We start from the raw sequence: 21520 nt of genomic DNA, 5'->3' as shown, positions 1-21520 counted from the left end.
AAATTTTTTGATGTTTTACTGATTTAGCTTAACCCAGTTAATTCACTGAGAGGGAAACTAAGATTCCAGAGGAGCAAAGTCCCGTTCTCTTTGTACTGCATACCCACAGGAAAGGCCCATGTTGAGCGCGGGGCTAGAAATTTTTTTAAGTGATAATAACAAACTTCAAAAGAAATCAGGGTCAAGGTTAGACAACAAAGATTAGAACTGGTTCTGATAGGCCAGCTGTGTCGTTAGCCGGGAGGAAAAGGCTCCTGCCTGCTTAATTAATCAGATTAGCTAAGTAGATTGGTTTCCTTCTGCGCTGAAAGCAAAGAATGGGGCCTGAGGGAATACAGCTACTATATTCAGTTACATTTTGATTGAGGTAAGACCTAGGAAGGTCAGCTTGATGGAGTAGCGCGCACCCACGTCTGATACAGATATTTGGAGCCCTCCGCAAGTGTTTCCCTGACAGTCAGCCTGGGGAGATTTTTCGAGAAGGGGCCGGGAGAGGGAGGCCTCTCTGGGGAGCAATGAGAGGCGAAGCCACTTCATTCGTATAACCTGCAGAGGTTGAGCTAGATTTAATACTAAAAGAGCCAGGACCAGATGGAATTGTCAACTGAAGGATGAAAACACGCTTCAAATCTGTATATTATTTTCTGGATAGGCTGAGATGGCAAATGCAAATGAACTCTTTGCCTTTTAAGTATTCGCGACAAACCACTGTCTTTAAGAGGTAAGCAGGCAGACAGCATTTCTGTTAACCTTCGTGTATTATTTCCCCTGAAGTAGTGAGGCAGTTAGTTCTCTATTATACCAGACCCTTTAGATAAGTACACTTTTTGAAGTCAGTATAGAAGGGCCTATTGACTTTAACAACAACAAAAGAAAGAGAGTAAGAAAAATGTGTCCACTCCCAAATCATTAACTGAACTGAAAGGAATATGCTAACAAAGAAAGACACTGTAGTCTGAATCCTGTACTGTAAGGGAAGGTCACGTCACCCACAGCATCAGGAGAGGCACAAAGCCTTGAACTCAGGCCCAAGCGTGCTGGGCTAGCTTAACACACCCACACATTCACCAGCGGGCACGAGACTGGGAGGAGAAATTCAGAACTGAGTCACACAGCTCCATTGTGGACACATTAACAGAAAGCAATCTTATTAGCTTTAATTGGATGTGAGTGAATGGCTCCCGATAGTTTCCCATTTCTTTCAGAGTAAGAGCCAAAGTCCTTACAAAGGCCAACGAGTCTATACACGATTTGCCTCTCCTGCACTGTGTATTTCCATACACATACACACACACACACACACACACACACACACACACACATGCACAACCAGTCCTGCCTTTGACCTTGCCTTCCACACTCCTCACCAGCTCACTTGACTCCAATCTCCCTCCCCCCCCCCCCCCCACAGGACCTTCTGGACTCATTCCCTTGGATCACAAAAGTCAGCCAAGATGTTACCTTCTGGGTAAGGCCCCCTCTATCAGTCTGGGTCCCAGCAGGAAACAGCACAATCAAATTAGGAAAACTGGAGGAGACTTCAGTAAGAGCCTAGAAACAAAGGTATGGTCAGGGAATAAAGAGATTACAAGAGAGACTTCGTAACAGGGGGGCCCCCCAAATCACCCCTGAGCCTAAAAGGGCAAGGGGAGGAGGAGTTACCAAACAGTGAGGAGGCTGTCTACAAAGACTACCTGACTACCTGGGATCATAGATCAAGGAACACAGCCAATCCACAGTGACCCAACAAGAACAGAGCCCAGGAATTAATACCTTAACCTCCCTTGTTCGCATTTCTCCTTCTGGATCTTCTGAAGCAAAGGAAGTTCATGGAGCTCATACAGGTCAGCCTTCCGGGGGACAGCGAAGGGGCACAAAGAAGATGTCTGGCACGTTCACCTTGATCACCCATAACAGCTTCTGCTGTGTAACAAACCACCCCAGAATCTAGTGACTTAAAATCACAAACATTGGGGCGCCTGGGTGGCGCAGTCGGTTAAGCGTCTGACTTCAGCCAGGTCACGATCTCGCGGTCCGTGAGTTCGAGCCCCGCGTCAGGCTCTGGGCTGATGGCTCAGAGCCTGGAGCCTGTTTCCGATTCTGTGTCTCCCTCTCTCTCTGCCCCTCCCCCGTTCATGCTCTGTCTCTCTCTGTCCCAAAAATAAATAAACGTTGAAAAAAAAAATTTTTTTTTAAATAATAAAAAAAAAATAAAAAAATCACAAACGTTTATTTCTTCTCAGAGTCTTGTAGGTCGCCCAGGCAGTTCTTGTGATAGAGGCTGGCTTTGCCAGTCCCTCCTGAAACTACTTCTATGTCTACAGTCAACTGGCAGCTTGGCTGGTCTAGGATGGCCTCATTCACGTGCCTGGTGGTTTGTTCAATGTCACCGGGGGCAGTAGGGATGATGTGGCCAGGTATTTCTACTGACTGTCACCAATCACTTTTCTTACTCATCAGACATTATTGTTAGATTAGGCAGTTAGGTTCTCATAGGATACCTGGAGGCCCACAGAGAGGAAGTCCTGGCCAGCTATTGAAAAAAGTCAGAGACCTGTTCTGGCAGCCCTCCACAAGAAGCCAGATCAAACTAGACAGGCCCAAGATGACTGACAAAGTAGGCCAGAAACCTGACCAAACGAGGAAGAAAAGGCACACAACGCTTCCAAGAAATACCCACCCCAAGTAATTAATATCCCGCCCCCTTGTTAACAACTGTCAATAAAAGATAGAAACCCAAACCCCAGGGCACAGCACAAACTCACCCACAGTCAGGCTGCACACGCTCCACGGCTCATTCTCTCTCCTTTCTCATATTCTCTTTCTCCCTCACCCCTTCCCCCCTCCTTCTCTACCTCCCTTTCTCTCACCCACCCACTTTCACGTATCCAGAGAATACTGTCACTTAAATTTTCCCACTTGTGTCACTTGTCTGCTATGTTGTGTGTCTGCCCTTGAATTCCTTCTTGGGACGAGATCAAGAACCTTTGGCGACACTTTTGGGATGGGCTGGGTTGAGGCCTCAGGACCCAGGCTCTCCCCGATTCACCTGGCAAAACTATCAAATTCTTGCTAATATCAAGACACGTTATTTCAATGGAATTCCCATTGAATAAAACAATCCCAATTTTTATTTGATTCAGTAATGTTCCCAGCCCCAGGGGATAGAACATGATTGATCAAAACCAGAGGTCAACAAATTTTTTTTTTCTATAATGAGCCAGAAAGTAAATATCTTAGATTCGTGAGGCAAGAGGCAAAATTAAAGACATTGTATAGAAACTTGAGTAACAAGAAAGAAAACCAATTTCAACAAAATTCTTATTGATGAAATCTAAAATATAATAATTGAGCGCAATAATTCCTCTTTAAGTTTATTCTGAGAGAGAAAGAGATCAGGAGGAGGGGCAGAGAGAGAGGAGAGAGAGAATCCCAAGCAGACTCTACGCTCAACACAGAGACCTGGGGCTCGATCCCGTGAAGGTGAGATCACAACCTGACCTGATATCAAGAGTCTGACGCTCAACTAACTGAGCCACCCAGGCGTCCCTGAGTACAATCATTTCTCATACAGGTCTACTAACGAGAAGAACAGAATTCTTTGCTAGGGGATAATAGTTCATTTAATTGGAGTTCAAAGTTAATACTCTGTCATCAAAATCAGTTACACACATTCATCCATTAAGGCTCATCTATGAGATTTTATGCATTTCATCATTGAGAATGTCTTTTCACACAGATGCATATGGCCAAATACTTACATCAACCTATGAGAGTATGATTTTGCTTGAGCATATTTATCGCTTGGAAGTAATTTACAAAATCCTATTAGACCCTTCTCTTGATATTTGCCGATTACCATGTCATTATAGTGCAGATTAATCACCTCCAACTGAAGACCCTCAACTGCAAAGGTAAATGGATTTTGAAATATGGAAAATTCCCCTTGCATTGAGATCCAAAAATGCTTTTGGAACCACAGTTGGAGCTTACAGAATACATCCTGTGCAAATTTTTGTGGAAATGGAGATCCTGATTTAAAAAAAAAAAAACAAAACTTTGAGGTGCCTGGGTGGCTCAGTAGGTTGAGTGTCCGATTCGGCTCAGGTCATGATCTCACGGTTCCTGAGTTCAAGCCCCACATCGGGCTCTGTGCTGCTAGCTCAGAGCCTGGAGCCTGCTTTGGATTCTGTGTCTCCCTCCCTCTGCCCCTCCCCTGCTCATAATCTGTCTCTCTCTCTTTCTCTCAAAAATAAATAAATGTTAAAAAAATTTTTTTTTAAACTTTGACAGCACAGGAAGTATATTAAACAGCTTGACATTACTTGTGTTTCAAACAACATTAATTGTTGTTAAAATGACTTAGCACAGTATAACTTTTACATAAAAGTACTGTTTGCCTTGTGATTTTATATATATTTTTAATTTTTTTAATGTTTATTTTTGAAGGAGAGAGAGACAGAGCATGAGTCAGGGAGGGGAAGAGAGAGAGAGGAAGACACAGAATCCTAAGCAGGCTCCAGGCTCTGAGCTGTCAGCACAGAGCCCGACGCGGGGCTTGAACTCACAAGTCTTGAGATCATGACCTGAGCCCAAGTCGGACGCTTAACCGACTGAGCCACCCAGGCTCCCTGCCTTGTAATTTCATGTTGAGAAACATGATCAAGTCCACAGCTAAAGCTAAATTTTCAAAGCCATTCAGTGTTCAATAAAAGTGATTGAAGGAAGTTCTCATTCCAAAAAATTTCGGGCTCCAGACTGAGTTCAAAAACCACAATAAAACTTTACCCCTGCTAAGCCATCAAACTGCTTGTGGGTTCAGGTAAGTCAAGATATTCAGCTTCTATTTTTGACAACAGTTCACGGGACTGATGATCGTTAATTCCATCAGAGTACATGAAGTTCACCTGGGAGACCACTTGTTCAAAAGCAGAAAAATTCAAACGCTTTCTGCCAATTACCCACTGAGGAACAGCACAATGATAAACTATAGGCTTTAAATACCTACATTTTCACAAGCATTATAAATTTGTTCAAATAAGCCTTTTTTGCTCTCTCTCTCTATATATATATATTCTTTTTAAGTTTATTTATTTATTTTGAGAGAGAGAGACTGCAGAGGGGCAGAGAGAGGGGGAGAGACAGAGAATCCCAAGCAGGCTTCGCACCGGCAGCATGGAGCCTGTCTCGGGTTTTGAACACACAGACCTTCAGATCGTGACCTGAGCCAAAACCAAGAATCGAATGCTTAACCTACTGAGCCGCCCAGATGTATTTTTATCACCATCCATTGTAAATCATCTTAACAGATTCCACTTCGGCTTGTACCGAATTAAAGTTTTCTCAATTTCTTTGAAAACATACTCACCTAGAGTTGTTTCATGCAGAAAATTCATACAGGTCGCTTCTTCTGTCGCTTGAAACTCGGTATTGACTCCTTGAATAAATAACAACTGATCAGTGCTAGGAACATCTGTCGGTTCATCAAAAGCTAAGGAAAACCACTCAAAACCATTTACTTTGTTTTTTAATTAACGATTGATGGTGCCCCCAGTGTCCTCGATTGTTTAAGCAACTGTGTTCACTGAAAGGCTAATGGTCTTAAACAAGAATATTTTCCGCAGAAACATGTCTTTAGCTGCGGCAATCAAACATGATTTAATTAACTCGCCATCAGTACCCAGCTTTCCTGGCTCGATTAACAGATGAATTACTAGAAACATACTTTGGTTGCAGTTTTTTCATTGTGATATATATTTTAAGTTTATATATTTATTTGGAGAGAGAGAGATACAGAGAGAGAGCACAAGCGGGGGAGGGGCAGAGAGAGAGAGAGAGAAGGTAAGAGACAATTCCAAGCAGGCTCTGTGCTCGAACCCACAAACCATAAGATCATGACCTGAGCTGAAACCAAGAGTACGACACTTAACCGGCGGAGCCACCCAGGTGCCCCTCATTTTTATCTTTGTAAAGAAATTCTGCTGATGAAATACTGCATCTTAAAATACACTTTTCTTACCCTTGCTTTCCTAGGAGTTTGGAATATTGTGAGAATCCTGGGAATGTTAATGTATATTATAACCACAGGTACAGTGTCACCGCACAATAAATGCACACTTTGCCATCTAGTTTGGTAACAGAGCGACCCACACTCCATTGTGCCTTCAAAGCATGAGGTGAAAGGGGAGTGGTGTCACCAAAATGTCAACGCAGGCGACCCCAGCTTCTGTTCCCCCACAAAAATCAACAATTAGCTATCCATTAACAAAAACAGTTCCAGGAGAGCTCTGACATCCACTTAAGAAACGTCAGCCCCACAGCAGAGCAAAACACCCAAGAATAACTGCGCAAGAGGGAAGACAGCTCGGCTGTGCCTGCCCGGTCCCATCCCCCAAGCTGCCACTGCTCCCGGCCGAGAGGGAATTTCCCAATTAGGAAGCGCTCCCCTCACCAGGAAAGGAAGAGCAGAGTGAGCCAGCAGCTTTCTCAGCCTTTTGGGACAGGGCACAAATGTCCTACTTCGGTTTCACTCAACCCAGCCCACAAAGCTGAGACATGCAGAGATGGCTGGGGACAAAGAAGAAAAGCAGGGGCCAGCCGCAGCAGCCGCTCAGTTGAAGCAACTGCAGTTCAAAGTGACCTGCTTTGCAGACAAACTCAGCAGATTCCAATACTGAACAATCCAGCAGCCACCGCAGCGTCATCAGAGCCCTGCAGATTTCACCTTGATTTCGCCCCAGAGGTATTCATGTTCACTGACGCCAGTCGCCTGAGTCCCTCCCTGCTCCCTTCCCTACCCCCCATGCCCTCCAGAGCCAGGGAACTGCGCTGATGCCTGTCACCAGACTCCAGACACCCCCCCCCCCAGGGGAAGACTGTGCAGCCACGGAAGAGCATACCGATGGCCAGGGCCCCCCCAGCTGCCAGTGATTCCACGCTTGGCCCCGGACCCTTGCTGCCTCCCTGGCCCCGCACCTGCACTCGCATTTGTAACTCGCCTTTGCCACTGCGTGGGCACCTACAGCTGACCCTGGCAGTCAAGTGGGTGCACACCCTAGGCTCCAGCGACCACCGCTGCCTGTCCTGGTCACTAGAGACACAGTATACCAAAACATATGGGATATAACAAAAGCATTTCCAAGAGGGAAGTTGATAATAAATGTCTACATCAAGAAAAAAAGGAAGGGCGTGCCTGGCTGGCCTCAGTCAGTAGGGGGGGGTGGACTCTTGATCTCGGGGTTATGGGTTCAAGCCCCACCTTGGGTGCAGAGATTAGTTAAAAATAAAATCTTCAAAAAAAAGAAAGATGCCAAATAAGCAACTTAACTTTATACCTCAAAGAACAAGAGAAGAATAAACTCAGCCCCAAATTAGCAGAAGGAAGAAAATAACAAAGATCAGAGCAGAAATTAAGGAAAACAACAACAACAAAAACAAGAAGAAAAGTAATTTAAAAAATTAATGAAATTAAGAACTGATTTTAAGGAGCACCTGGCTGGCTCAGTCAGTGGAGCATGGGACTCTTTTTTTTTTTTTTTTTTTTTAATGTCTTGTAGTCTTTTATTTTGAAAGTATACATACACTGATAAATATATGCACATCTATTTTTAAAGTCAGATAGAATTAGGGCATCTGGGTGGCCCAGTTGGTTGAGCATCTGACTTCGGCCCAGGTCATGATCTCACGGTCTGTGAGTTCAAGCCCCACGTAGGGCTCTGTGCTGACAGCTCAGAGTCTGGAGCCTGCTTCAGATTCTGTGTTTCCCTCTCTCTCTGCCCCTCCCCCAGTCACGCTCGCTCTCTCTCTCTCTCTCTTTCAAATATAAATAAACTTTAAAAAAAATTTTTTAAGTCAAATAGAATAACATTAAATGTAGTTTTTTCAGTTTTATATTTTTTGTTTTTTTAATGTTTATTTTGAGAGAGAGAGAGCACAATCAGGGAAGGAGCAGAGAGAGAGAGGGAGAGAGAGAATCCCAAGCAGGCCCTGCACTGTCAGCTCAGAACCCAATGCAGGGCTCGAACTCACAAAAGCGAGATCATGACCTGAGTCGAAGTCGAGTTGGATGCTTAACAGACTGAGCCATCCAGGTGTCTCCAGTTTTATATTTTAAAGTAATTTCAGACTAACAAAAAGTTTTGGAGCATGGGAGTCTTAATCTCAGGGTTATGAGTTCAAGCCCCACACTGGGTGTGAAGTCTACTTAAAATTAAAGGAAAAAAATTTAAGAATTGATTTTTTAAAATGATTTAAAAATTTGACAAATATTTAGCTAGACTAGGAAAAAAAGAAGACTCAAAGAAATAAGATCAGAAATAAAAGAGAAGACATTACAATCTATACCACAGAGTTACAAGAGACTGTAAGAGACTATTATGGCAATTATGTACCAACAAATTGGATCACCTAAATGAACAGAAAAATTCCCAAAATTCCTAAAATTCCTAAAATGATTCAAGAATGAATCATTAAGAAATACAAAACCTGAACAAGCCAATAATAATGAGTAAGGAGGTTGAATCAATGATCAAAAATCTTCTGGAGCCAACCTCCTGGGTGGCTCAGTTGGTTAAGTGTCCAAGTCTTGATTTCAGCTCAGGTCATGTTTTCACCATTCATGGGATTGAGCCCCACATCAGGCTCTGCACTGACAGCATGGAGCCTGCTTGGCATTTTCTCTCTCCCTCTCTGTCCCTACCCCACTCGCACACAAACACTGTTTCACTCTCTCTAAATATAAAATAAGTAAATGGTTTTTTTAAATTTTTTTTAATGTTTATTACTGAGAGACAGAGAAAGAGAGACAGAGCATGAGCATGGGAGGGGCAGAGACAGGAGGAGACACAGAATCTGAAGCAGACTCCAGGCGCTGAGCTGTCAGCAGAGAGCCCGACGAGGGGCTCGAACTCACAGACTGCAAGATCATGACCTGAGCCGAAGTCAGACGCTCAACTGACTGAGCCACCCAGGTGCCCCAGTAAGTAAATATTTTTTAAAACAAAATTATAGTAATGGTAAAAAACCTCTCAAAAGAGAAAAGCCCAGGACCACTGGTTTCACTGATGAATTCTACCAAACATTTAAACTAAAATTAACAACATTTTTTCTCAAACTCTTTCCAAAATTTAAAAAAGGAGGAACACTAACAAACTAATTTTATGAGGCCAGCATTACCATGAAAACAAAACCAAATAAAGACGCTACAAGAAAACTATAGACTAATATCCCTGAAAAATATAAATGCAAAACTTCTCAACAAAATATTACCAAACTGAATTCAACCGCACATTAAAAGAATTTTACACCATGATCAAGCTGGATTTATCCTTGAGACGCAAGGATGGCTCAACGTATGCAAATCAATGAATGTACTATGGCACGTTAATAGAATGAATGATAAAAGTCATTTAATCAGCTCAACAAATGCAGAAAAAGCATTCGACAAAATACAACAACCTTTTCATTTGACAAAAAACAACAATCTTTCATGATAAAAATGCTCAACAATTTGAATATAGAAGGAACATACCTCAATATAATAAAAGCCATATGTGACAGCTCAGAGAAATGTTGGAAGCTTTGCCTACAAGATCAGAAGTAAGACAAAGGTGCCCACTCTCACTCTATTCAACACAATACTGGGAATCATACTCAGAGCAATGAGGCAAGAAAAAGAAAGGCATCCAAATCATAAAGAAAGAAGAAAAACTGTCTCTGCAGATGATGTGATCTTATATACAAAAATTCCAATGTTTCTACCAATAAACTATTAAAACTAATCAATGAATTCAGTGAATTTGCAGGATATAAAGTCAACATATGAACATAGGAGTCTATGGTATTTCCTCGTAGCGGACTGAAACAGACAAAGACACAGGGGCAGGGGCATCTGGGTGGTGCAGTCTGTTGAGCGTCCAACTCTTGATTTTGGCTCAGGTCATGATCTTGGGGTTGTGAGATTGAGCCCTATGTCTGGCTCTGCCCTGGCCTGCTTGAGATGCTCTCTCTCCCCGTCCTTCCACCTCTCCCCTGCAAACAAACAACCAAATACATAAATAAATAAAATTCTAAAAAATGAGGACATGTTTAGGCAGAGTCAGGGATAGTGGTGCTTGTGATTTATGTAGCATAATACTCCCATCATGGTCCACATCACACTTTGCACATGATGTCACCACACATGAGTTCGAAAGACACGTGTGCAGTCAGCTCTCTGGAGCCCATGCGAGGCAGGTGCCGCACCCTATAGGGCTAACTATGGTTTAGGGGTCTGTGTACGTTGTTATTTTTGAGGGCGGGGGGAGGACAGGCACATCACATCTTCAAGGGTTGGCTGTACTGGGGAGCAATGCAGGAAATTCTTTGCTCCCTTCCTTCCCTGTGGGGAACACATCTATTCACTCCGGCATCTAACTTGTCTTTCTTCTCTCTGCTTTTTTTCTTTTCTTTCTTTTCTCCCCCTCCACCTCTTCTATATCTCATTACACGTTGCCGCACTGAACTACTTCTGTAAGAGAATGGTGCTTCTCTTACAAAGAGGGCTGATAGGTGGTCAGTTGAACAGTCACCCTACCCATGAATTCAGAGATTTGCTCTCCTGCTGTGCACGCGGAGGTGCTCAGAGACTGTTGTGTCTACCTAAGGGGAGGCTCATCCGGCTGCTTCCAGACCTGGAGCACATTTAAAAAAAAAATTTTTTTTTAATGTTTATTTGTTTATTTTTGAAAGAGAGAAAGCACAAGCAGGGGAGGGGCAGAGAGAGAGGGAGAGAGAATCGGAAGCAGGCTCCAGGCTCTGAGCTGTCAGCACAGAGCCCGACACGAGGCTCAAACCCACGAATCGTGAGATCATGACCTGAGCCAAAGTCAGATGCTTAACCAACTGAGCCACCCAGGCGCCCCTGGAGCCATTCTTATAGCCTGGGGATTTTAGAAGACTGGTACAGATCTTCCATATAATGATGGGACAAGTGAGGATTTGCTTTCACCAATATTAAAGTGTATTTCATTCTTTATAATTTAAAAAAATTTTTCTTAATGTTTATTTATTTTTGAGAGAGAGAGAGAGAGAGAGAGAGAGAGAGAGACAGTGTATGAGCTGGAGAGGGGCAGAGAGAAGAGGGAGACACAGAATCAGAAACAGGCTCCAGGCTCTGAACTGTTAGCTAAGAGCCTGACGCAGGGCTCGAACTCATAGACCGCAAGATCATGACCTGAGCTGAAGTCGGACACTTAACCAACTGAGCCACCCAGGTGCCCCAAGTATATCTCATTCTTAATGGCTTTTTCCTCTTTAAGACTTATCTTCCTTGAAATTTGTCGCCAAGAATTCAGATGTGTGGCTTTTTGTATCTATCTAATTTGTCCTCATGTATATTTTAAGATAAGACTAGGGTTCTAATTGGCCTGACACCTTTGTAAGGTTGTTTAGTGTCCATGATACAATGTATCATATATATTATACCCATGATATAATAATTTCATTGCCCTCTAGCAGAAGCTCAGAAAAGTACTGAAAAATAAGTTTGACAATATATCTGCCTAAAAAAAAAAAAAAGGAAAGAAAAAAAGAAAGAAAATATATTTACCTAAGGAGGGAATGCCCTTTATATAATCAGAATCCCTTGTTAGTTAGTATTTACTAGTTGGGATTTCTAAGCTTTTGAATAATAATTATTTTCTGTTATCAAGTTACTAAAGTTGCTAGAGTTATGATATTATTAATACCAGAAGACAATCCCAAAACCAATCAATCGTTCCAGAGTGCCTACTATGGGCACAGGGGTTAAAAGCTCAGACTTTGGGATCAGAGAAATATTGGTGCCAATCTCAGAGGCTAACCAACTATGAGACCTTGGGCAAATTGCTCTAACTCTCTAAGTGTTATTGTCCTTATCTGTAAAATGGGAATTATAATATTATCTCATGAGGTTGCTTAAGGATTAAATGAAATCATTCATATAAAACCCTTAGCCAGGGGCACCTGGGTGGCTCAGTCAGTTGAGCAATTGAGTGTCCGACTCTTGATTTCAGCTCAGGTCATGATCCCAGGGTCATGGAATCAAGTCCCAATTTGGGCTCCATGCTGAGTGCAGAGCCTGCTTGGAATTCTCTCTCTCTCTCTCTCTCTCTCCCTCTCTCTCTCTTTCTGTCTCCCTCTCCCCCCCCCCACCACTCTGTCTCTAAAATAAATAAAATGGAAAAAAAAAAAAACAACCTTAACCAGCTTCCAAATTTTATATGTCCGTCCATTTCACCACCAAATGTAAACACTTACTATGTACCTGGCCTTGAGTCCATCATAAGAGTTAACTAAACACTGGTTATTATTGTTGCTGTTAAGCTCTTCCTATGTGTTTAAAATTATTTTTTTTACTTTTTTTAATGTTCACTTATTTTAAAGAGAGAGAGATACACAGTACAAGTGGAGGAGGGACAGAGAGAGGGAGACACAGAATCTGAAGCAGGCTCCAGGCTCCGAGCCATCAGCACAGAGCCTGATGCAGGGCTTGAACCCATGAACTGTGAGATCATGACCTGAGCTGAAGTCGGACACTTAACCAACTGAGCCACCCAGGCACCCCTCTGCCTATGTGTTTAATAAACACCATAGGTTGATAAGGTACATAAGAAACCCATGATGCCAATCATAGGGTTTCCAAGATTTTAAAATGACTTTTAACTTTATTTTCTAACACTTTTCCAGCTCTCCACAATTCCTTAAAGATCAACTATTTCATTTGAAAATATCCCAGAACCAGAGTATATGACCTGTGTAGTCACAGAGAACCTCACTCTCAGGAAGTCCTTGTGTTTAGTTTAATGCTCTGCTCTTGCTTTCTTGAAATTCTCAAGAATTTGTCAAGGGGGCTCTTTCTTTGTATTTGTTTTTTTTCACCAGGCCTTAAAAATTATGTAGCCAGTGCTGCCCAGGATATAATGTTTCTGGGCCCTAGAATCCAGAATTCATTTAGAACAACTAAGTATTCTCCAGCTACTTCTCAGGCTCGGTTCCCTTTGCTATTTTGGTCTTTGTTGCTTTGATTATAAGGAACAGAATCTGCTAAAACCAGCTCAGTTAAAGGAAGGGTTAATGTAAGGAGTTAGTTATCAAAATTTAAGGAGGCTCTTGCACTCAGGTGCTCATTCTGTCCTTGTATGAACCTGAGAGCAAATGCCTCCCTAAATATTGGACCCTAAAGGCCCTGCTTGCCTTACCCTAGTTTGGCCCTGCTGTGGTCCTTGATGGAGCACAAGACCCAAGAAAGAAGATACCAGGGAATTAATAAATATCCAAGAGCAGGGAATTAAAAATTCTCTCTTGTGGGGCGCCTGGGTGGCTCAGTCGGTTAAGTGTCCGACTTTGGCTCAAGTCATGATCTCGTGGTTGGTTCATGAGTTCGAGCCCGCGTCTGGCTCTCTGCTGTCAGCTCAGAACCTGGAGCCTGTTTTGGATTCTGTGTCTCCCTCTCTCTCTACCCCTCCCCTGCTCTGTCTCTGTCTCTGTCTCTGTCCCTCTCTCTCTCAAAAATAAATAAAAACATTAACACACATTTTTTAAAAATCTCTCTTTCATCCTCCGATCTCCAACAGGACTTCTCATCGGCTGAGTCCAAATGGAAATTAAAAAGTAAGGAATCCTTTTTGACGCACCCCAAAGAGGTCAACCCAGCCCAACTGGGAGACCAAGAGAGGCAAACAGAGACAACCCAGCACAGGCTAGGAACAGAACAGACAGATGGTAAAATTTATCTAGTGTCATTACCACTACTTATGCTATGTATTTTAGTCCAGTCCAGAAACACTAAATTACTTTTGAGCCTTGTTACTTCATTCCTATTCACAAAAACAAATCAGAACAGAACAAAACTTTTTTATTTATTTATTTATTTTTTTTTTTTTAAAGGTTTGTCCAGATGAGTCAGGATTCAACCTCCTGACAAGGCTAATACTCAGCATAGGCCAGCTTGTATGTGGAAGGTGACCTCCTCAGAGACAGCCATTTAACTGGCTTCTGACAGCTTCAATTATGACTAATGGATCTATTCACTGGCCATCATGCCCTGTAATCACACCAGTTAGGATTTTTACAACCTTTATAGCCTACCCTAATATCTCTCCTTTTCCTCCCTCCGTATTTTTTAAATATAGATGTTGCTTTATGTCAGAACATAAAAAATAGAAATATGAAAGCAATAGTTAGCTGTTAGTAATTACGTGTCACCAGGAGTATTTTCTTGCACAGCATAATAATGCTAGCAGATAATGCAATTTTGTTTGTATCCATGCACATTTATAAAATGTTTCCTTTTGGTTCACATTTCCATCTGAATGGGTTGAGCGGATGCCCTGCGTCTGGCTTCTCTTTTTTGTATCTAGTTGTTAAATGAAGTCATCAAAGTAAATTAAAAAAAATCAAAGTAACAAATATGAGGGGAAAAAATAAATAAAATAAAATGAAGTCAAAGATCAGATAATTCTGGGATTATTTTTTTCTTCTCATGATTAAATGCTTTAATATTCAGCAATGAAGTCTGAAATAGAAGAAAACAAAGGGAACTTTGTCATTACAATTAACATTTAATTCTAAAAAAATTCTAAAGATAGGCACAAATAAAAATGGATTTCTTCTCTACTACACTAAATAAGGAAATGGATTTATTTACAGAAAATACACAATTAAGTTCCACTTCACTCAGAAATTGGAGAGACTTGTCTCTCCCAGGAAGAGTTACAGAAGGAAAGGTACACTCCCTCTTTCCTGTCTAAATATGCTTAAACCTTTTTAGTGGCGTCTATAAGCAAGTGAAAAATAGTTACAATGTAGCCCCACTACTGTTGTCTATATCAGAACGATGTTTTTGATAAATACAATTAAGAAAGAACTCTTTTTTTTATTAGGAAGATGGGTAGTCTGGTTTTTATTCTGGTGTGATTGCTATTGTTGTTTGGGGCGGGGGGGGGGGGGGGGGTTGATTTATTTATTCTTTGGAAGTCCAAGGTTTTCCTCACGTAGGTTTTCCACCGCCGGACTCTGAAGAAGTACTTTCTATCACAACAGTGACCATGTGCAAAAGGTCTTTGGTTGTCAGTTGTAAAGCACCTAAAACATACTCAGAATTTCTGTAGTGGTTTCCTAGGTGATTCCTCTTTGTCCTCACGGGGATGTTCCTGGATCTCAGGCTAACATCGTGGAATTAGAATGAAAGATTCCATTGTCAGGGAAGTGGCCAAAGGGTGAGATTAATTTTGATGGGGCTAAGACACAGAAGATGAGCCATTTATTGGGTGCTTTTTCTTTTACCAATTTAAATTCTCAATTATAAAATTATATAGCACACATTTAGTTTCTCCCTTCTGGGTTAATAAATATGGAGATCATTCTTTAACCGTAAGCGCCGATCCATGAGAATTACATAAGACAATTGCAATCTCAAGTGAGCAAGTGAATCACTTTTAGATATAGCACGTGTCCATTTCACATAAACATGTTTTGGGGGACTATACAGGGTGGACAAAGAAAGAGAAACTGATCAGTTGTAGATTAAGTGGATTTAAATGTAATTATTAGTGGCTGCAGACAACCGTGCTGGAAACATCTACCACATTTGCCTAAATATAAAGCGACCTCACATTTAAATCAACGCCCTATTTTCGTAATGAGAAGACGCAAAAGTAGTGGTGGGGCGGGGGGCACAGGGGTGCGGCAGCACGTGGCTTCAGGGGTCCCAAACAGACTGGGTTAGGCCACTTGCCACCGACAAAAGCCAAAGACAGAGCGGTGGGGACACAAGAAAGGAATTTATATCAGCGAGGCAACACCTGGAAGACAGCCTCTCAAAGGCTGTCTCCAAAGTGCTGAAAATACTTCCAAGTTCATGTAAAGAAAATGTGGGACAAAGGTCTGCGGGAACAGGCAGGTTGGTGGGTACCTGCGTGTGAGCAGGAAACATCTTTAAGTTGATGTCTCGGTCTTGTCTTGGAGTTCTTCGCGGGCAGGGGCTTGATGACCCAGGGAAGTCCTTATTGCTTGAGGGGGTTATTTCGGTTCCCATCGGGGATGCTCTGCCCCCAGGGTCTTTTGCCTGAGTTTAGAGATAAACTGGAAAGTTAATAAAAATTAGAAAGTTTGAGGTCAAAATGGAGGTTAAGTCCTTTTTCAGGAGAATATTTTTTTTGTTTTTTGTTTTGCCAACTAGAATACGTACTATTTTAGAAACATTGAAGAAATAGTCAAAAAATTTAAATTTTTACACACACGTATTTACAATATGATATCTGATGTTATTTTATTTATATATATTCATATATAAGTTCATTACGATTTTATTCAAATTCTTCGCGGGTATCTCCCACATTAGTATTTTATCTCTTTTTAAAGATTTTATTTATGTTTTATTTATTTCACCTATTATTAATATTTTTTTATTTGAGAGAGAAAGAGAACACAAGCAGGGGAGAAGCAGAAGGAGGGGGGGCGGGTGGAGAGAGAATCTCAAGTAGACTCCATACTGAGTGTGGAGCCCAACACAGGGCTAGATCCCATGACCCTGGGATCATGACCTGAGCTGAAATCAAGAGTCTGATGCTCAACCAACTGAGTCACCCAGGCACTCCTAGATTTTATTTACTTTTTAAAAGTAGTCTTTACACCTAATGTGAGGCTTGAACCCACAACCCTGAGACCAAGAATTGCACATGCTACCAACTGAACCAGCCAGGTACCCCTCCAACATCCGTATTTTTGTCATCCTAGAACAACATTTTAAATCATAATAATTTTCTAGCACAGTATCTTTACTTTCATCTAAGTTGCTTAAGACTAAGAATTTACTCAATCTGTATATAAGCTCCAACTGGAAATTTTATTCTAACCCATAAGTACTTAAGTAAGATTAAGTCAGTTATTTGTATTCAAACCATATGTAATATTCATGATCTTCACCAGATAACCACTTAATAGCTTAATAACACAGATAAATAATTTAAACAATCACATAGTAAGTAGTACAGGATTTTAAACAACAACAAAAATAGTAGTCTTATGATCTAACTTTCCTTACCTCTGATTCCAGATCTCTAGTGGCCACCACGTTCAAGTCTGTTAGGTTTTTTCCTCCTAGTATTTATCTTCCAAGTCCTAAATAGGTTATACTAGTATTTCCCGATTTTCCAAAAAAACATTTTAGATAATATCTGTGGACTTCTTACTTTGAAAGATGAGGATTAATCTCATATATTAATCTCCTCCTGCAAACTCTCTCCCTCTCTCTCTCTGTGTCTCTATCTTTTCAATGTCATTATATTCCAATTTGGGGCTAAATCAATATTCAGTATTTATATTATTCCATTTTTATTACATTATTCACAACTGAATCTATATATAACATACCTTGTGTACTATAACAACATTTTCATTATTATGCAATTTCTAAATTTTTCCTGGCACTAATGATTGCTCATTTATTTTCATTTGCTCACCTTTCTATGTATCTATTATGAATTCATCCTCAAGCTGTCAAAGAAAATTGTAAATCTTTGTTTAGTATCTCCAAACACATCAGGTAATCTATGTTTCATTTTTATAGGGACAAATCCCTCCTGAATCTCTTTGTCTTCCTGATTGGTCTCTACCTGTGCTGTACAGTGTCTTCCTAGGACCTACTGCCATTACCTATCATTATCATCACCACCACCACCACCATCATCATCAAAATTCCCTTTACTTGTTTCTTCTGGTGGATCATCTTTTTTCTTGTTCCCACAACTTTCTCAGCTTACATTCTTTTACTTGTTTCTTCTGGTGGATCATCTTTTTTCTTGTTCCCACAACTTTCTCAGCTTACATTCTCACTAGCTTCCTAAGAATGAAAGGTGGGGAGGTAAATTTTTTGAGATCTTGCATTCTGAACATATTACATATTCTTTTCTTATATTGACTGATAGTTTAGCTAGGTATAGAAAGTTTGGGGTCTACATATAGGCTGATCAATTTCTGCTTCTGTATTTTCATTAAAAAAATTTTTTTTAAATGTTTATTTGAGAGACTGAGTGTGAGTGGGGGAGGGGCAGAGGAAGATGGAGACACAGAATTCAAAGCAGGCTCTAGGCTCTGAGCTGTCAGCACAGAGCCTGACGAGGGGCTGGAACCTGTAAACTGCAAGATCATGACCTGAGCCAAAGTTGGCCACTTAACCAACTGAGCCACCCAGGCGCCCCCTCCCTGTATTTTCATTTTTAGAAAGGAGAGTCTTCTTTACAAAGAAGAGTCTTTTTTATTCTTTCAATATTTTTATAATATCCTATTAATATTTTATGAATACAGTACTTTATCTCTCTGAAATGTTTCTTTTTTGCATAATTGCTTTTGTTTTATCATTCTCCCTAACTGTCTCTGTTTTCTCAGTTATTTCTTTTCTTCTGTTTTTGTTTGTTCCAATGTAGAACTGCCTCTAACTTCTGAATAATTCTGGAGTTTTCTGTCTTTGGGGAGGTTTCCTTCTTTTTTGTCTTATCCACTTAAGTATCAGCTTTCTCAGTTTCATTCTGTTATGTCAAATACTATTCACCCATTTTTAAGCTCTCAAAATGTTAGTGATATCTCTGATCTGTTGTCTGCACCTCTTTTGTTCCTTGTCCTTATGGTTTTATACCATTTTATTCCTTTACTACCATTTTCCAATGGTGTTTTCTGGAACTGGCAGAGAGAAAGTCATGTCTTTGCTCCATCAAATTTAGTTGGAAACCTGTATTTCTTTTTAAGGGGATCTTAAAATAAAGCCTGCTTCAGGGGTACCTGGATGGCTCAGTCAGTTGAACGTTGGACTTCAGCTCAGGTCATGATCTCACAGTTTGTGAGTTCAAGCCCCATGTCGGGCTTGCTGCTATCAGCACAGAGCCCACTTCATATCCTCTGTCTCCTCTCTTTGTCCCTCCCCAACTTGCACTCTCTCAAAAATTAATAAAACTTTTTTTTTTTTTTTTTTTTTTTTTTAGTCTGTTTTAATGACAAACAGTGCTTTCAGTTTGAGGTCATACCCTCCCTTACCAGGAATAATGACTATAGTTAACCTAGTTAAGTTTCTTGGTCTTCTTGTTCCCCCCTCTTTTTTAAGTTTATTCTATTACTGACTTCTTTAAGCATCACAAACTAGCATTTACTGAAGTCACATCAAACCAATGGCTCTTCAAAAAATGTGCTTTGTAACTCAAATAACATGATTGAGGAATTAATTACATAATACAAGAAACTTTATAAAAACTTAAATATAGAACAATTCATTTTAATCCAAAAGAGAATTTGGGGGACAAAATTTCATTTTATCGGTGGCATATATTTAATTTTAAAATAATATATTTCAATTGTATTCTAGATAATGACAGATTAAGACCTGGGAAAAACAAATGTAAAAGAGATTTGTTTCCTTCCAGAACTACTATTTCTTTCTCCTGCTTCAGCTTGTATTTTCACACTTTTTACCAGCATACTAACTCATTTTCTTTCTTTTACTCTCATATTTATGGAACCAATCAATTGTATACACATAACATAAACATATACACACTTATTTGATCTTCTCCTGACACAACATAGACCACAATTCTGAGGAAGTACCTTGACTATACCACTCCCCTTACATTCTCCAATTAGATAAAGAGACAACTTAGTTGATTCTACATTACCAAAAGATACAGGGACACCTGGGGGGCTCAGTTGGTTAAGCATCCGACTTCAGCTCAGGTCATGATCCTGTGGTTCATGAGTTTGAGCCCCCCATTGGGCTCTGTGCTGACTGCTCAGATGCTGGAACCTGCTTCAGATTGTGTCTCCCTTTCTCCTTGCCCTTCCTCTGCTCATGCTCTGTTTCTGTCTCTCTCTCTCTCTCTCTCTCAAAACTAGACATTAAAAAAAAAATTTAAAAAGATTCAGAATTGGGCTCTGTTGATTTGAACCAATGTGAGTCAGTGCAATATTAAAAAAAAATTTTTTTTTACATTTATTTATTTTTGAGAGACAGAAAGAGACAGAGCACAAGTGGGGGAGGGGCAGAGAGAGAAGGAGACACAGAATCCGAAGCAGGCTCCAGGCTCCGAGCTGTCAGCGCAGAGCCCGACACGGGGCTTGAACTCACAAACCGTGAGATCATGACCTGAGCTGAAGTCGGATGCTTAATGGACTAAGCCACCCAGGCACCCCTGAGTTAGTACAATATTAATCATAACTTCCCAGAAACAAAAACGTAGGTGTGCCTGGGTGGCTCAATCGGTTAACCATCTGATTGTTTATCTTGGCTCAGGTTTATCTCATGGTTTGTGAGATCAAGCCCCAAACTTGAGCTCTGTTCTGACAGCATGGAGCCTGCGTAGGATTCTCTCCTCTCCCTCTCCTTCTGCCCCTCCCCTGCTTGTGCAGAAGTGCCTGTGCATGCTCAATCTTAAAATAAACTTTAAAAAAATGTAAAAGTTCAGGGTTTATATTTTTTGCTACCATACTCTCTCATCACTATCATAGTCTTCTATAAGACTGAGAGGAAAACTGTGCAATCATCCTAGGCTCTTAGATCTCTTGGGAATTAATCATACTTAGTCTTTACAAAACTATAAACACAGGTTTTCTTTCTTCTTTAACAGTCTCTAAGCCAGTAATTCAAGGGATACTATCAGGGTGCCTGGGTGGCTCAGTTGTTAGGGGTCCAACTGTTGATTTCAGCCCTGGTCATGATCTCATGGTTTGTGAGATCGAGCCCTGTGTTGGGCTCTGCACTGACAGCCTAGAGCCCGCTTGGGGTTCTCTCTCCTCTCTCTCTGCACCTCTCCTGCTTGTGCTTTCTCCCTGTCTCAAGATAAATAAACTTTGAAATAAATAAAGACGTTAAAAAAAAAAAAACCTTTAATAATCACTATGCCTACCTAATCTAGTAGAATACTTCACATTGAGTTAGTCTTCTGGGCTTTATCACTTTCCTTTTGTAATTCAGTCAACTAACACTGTCACCAGTTCATACTTCATAAAGCAGAACATGAGTTTTATCATTTCTCTGCTTTAAAAAAACTGCAGTATTCTCTATTGTGTATTGTATCATGTAAAATCTTCTCACCTTGTTATTTTGAAAAATTGCTTTTGGGATGCCTGGCTGTCTCAGTTGGTAGAGCATGAAATTCTTGATCTTGGGGCGGGCGTTTGAGCCCCATGTTGAGGGCAGAGTTTACGTAAACAATAAATAAATAAATAAATAAATAAATAAATTACTCCTCCGCCCCCCAAATAGCTTTAGGGGTATCTGGGTGGCTCAGTCAGTTAAGCGTCTGACTTCAGTTCATGATCTCTCAGTTTGTGAGTTCGAGCCCCGCATCGGGCTCTGTGCTGACAGCTCAGAGCCTGGAGCCTGCTTCAGACTCTGTGTCTCCCTCTCTCTCTGCACCTCCCCGGCTCGTGCTCTGTCTCTCTCTCAAAAATGAATAAAAATATTTTTAAAAATTAAAAAGAATAGCTTTAGTAAAGTAGATTTGACATACAATAA

At 40.9% G+C, this 21520-nt stretch overlaps 1 long non-coding RNA gene across 1 annotated transcript; it reads right to left on the bottom strand.

Annotated features, from left to right (window-relative positions):
- Positions 1 to 1469: 1469 nt before the first annotated feature.
- On the bottom strand, positions 1470 to 6763 carry LOC123593174. The gene is made up of 3 exons (XR_006710167.1): positions 6452 to 6763; positions 5369 to 5437; positions 1470 to 1551 (listed from the first exon to the last, which is right to left on the bottom strand). It is a non-coding gene; the product is annotated as an uncharacterized LOC123593174 (long non-coding RNA).
- Between the last annotated feature and the right edge of the window lie 14757 nt (positions 6764 to 21520).

The sequence above is a fragment of the Leopardus geoffroyi genome, chromosome D4, assembly GCF_018350155.1.
Source record: "Leopardus geoffroyi isolate Oge1 chromosome D4, O.geoffroyi_Oge1_pat1.0, whole genome shotgun sequence".
Lineage (NCBI taxonomy): Eukaryota > Metazoa > Chordata > Mammalia > Carnivora > Felidae > Leopardus > Leopardus geoffroyi.
Note: the sequence above shows the minus strand (reverse complement) of the source record. Positions and strands in the feature narration are given on the sequence as shown.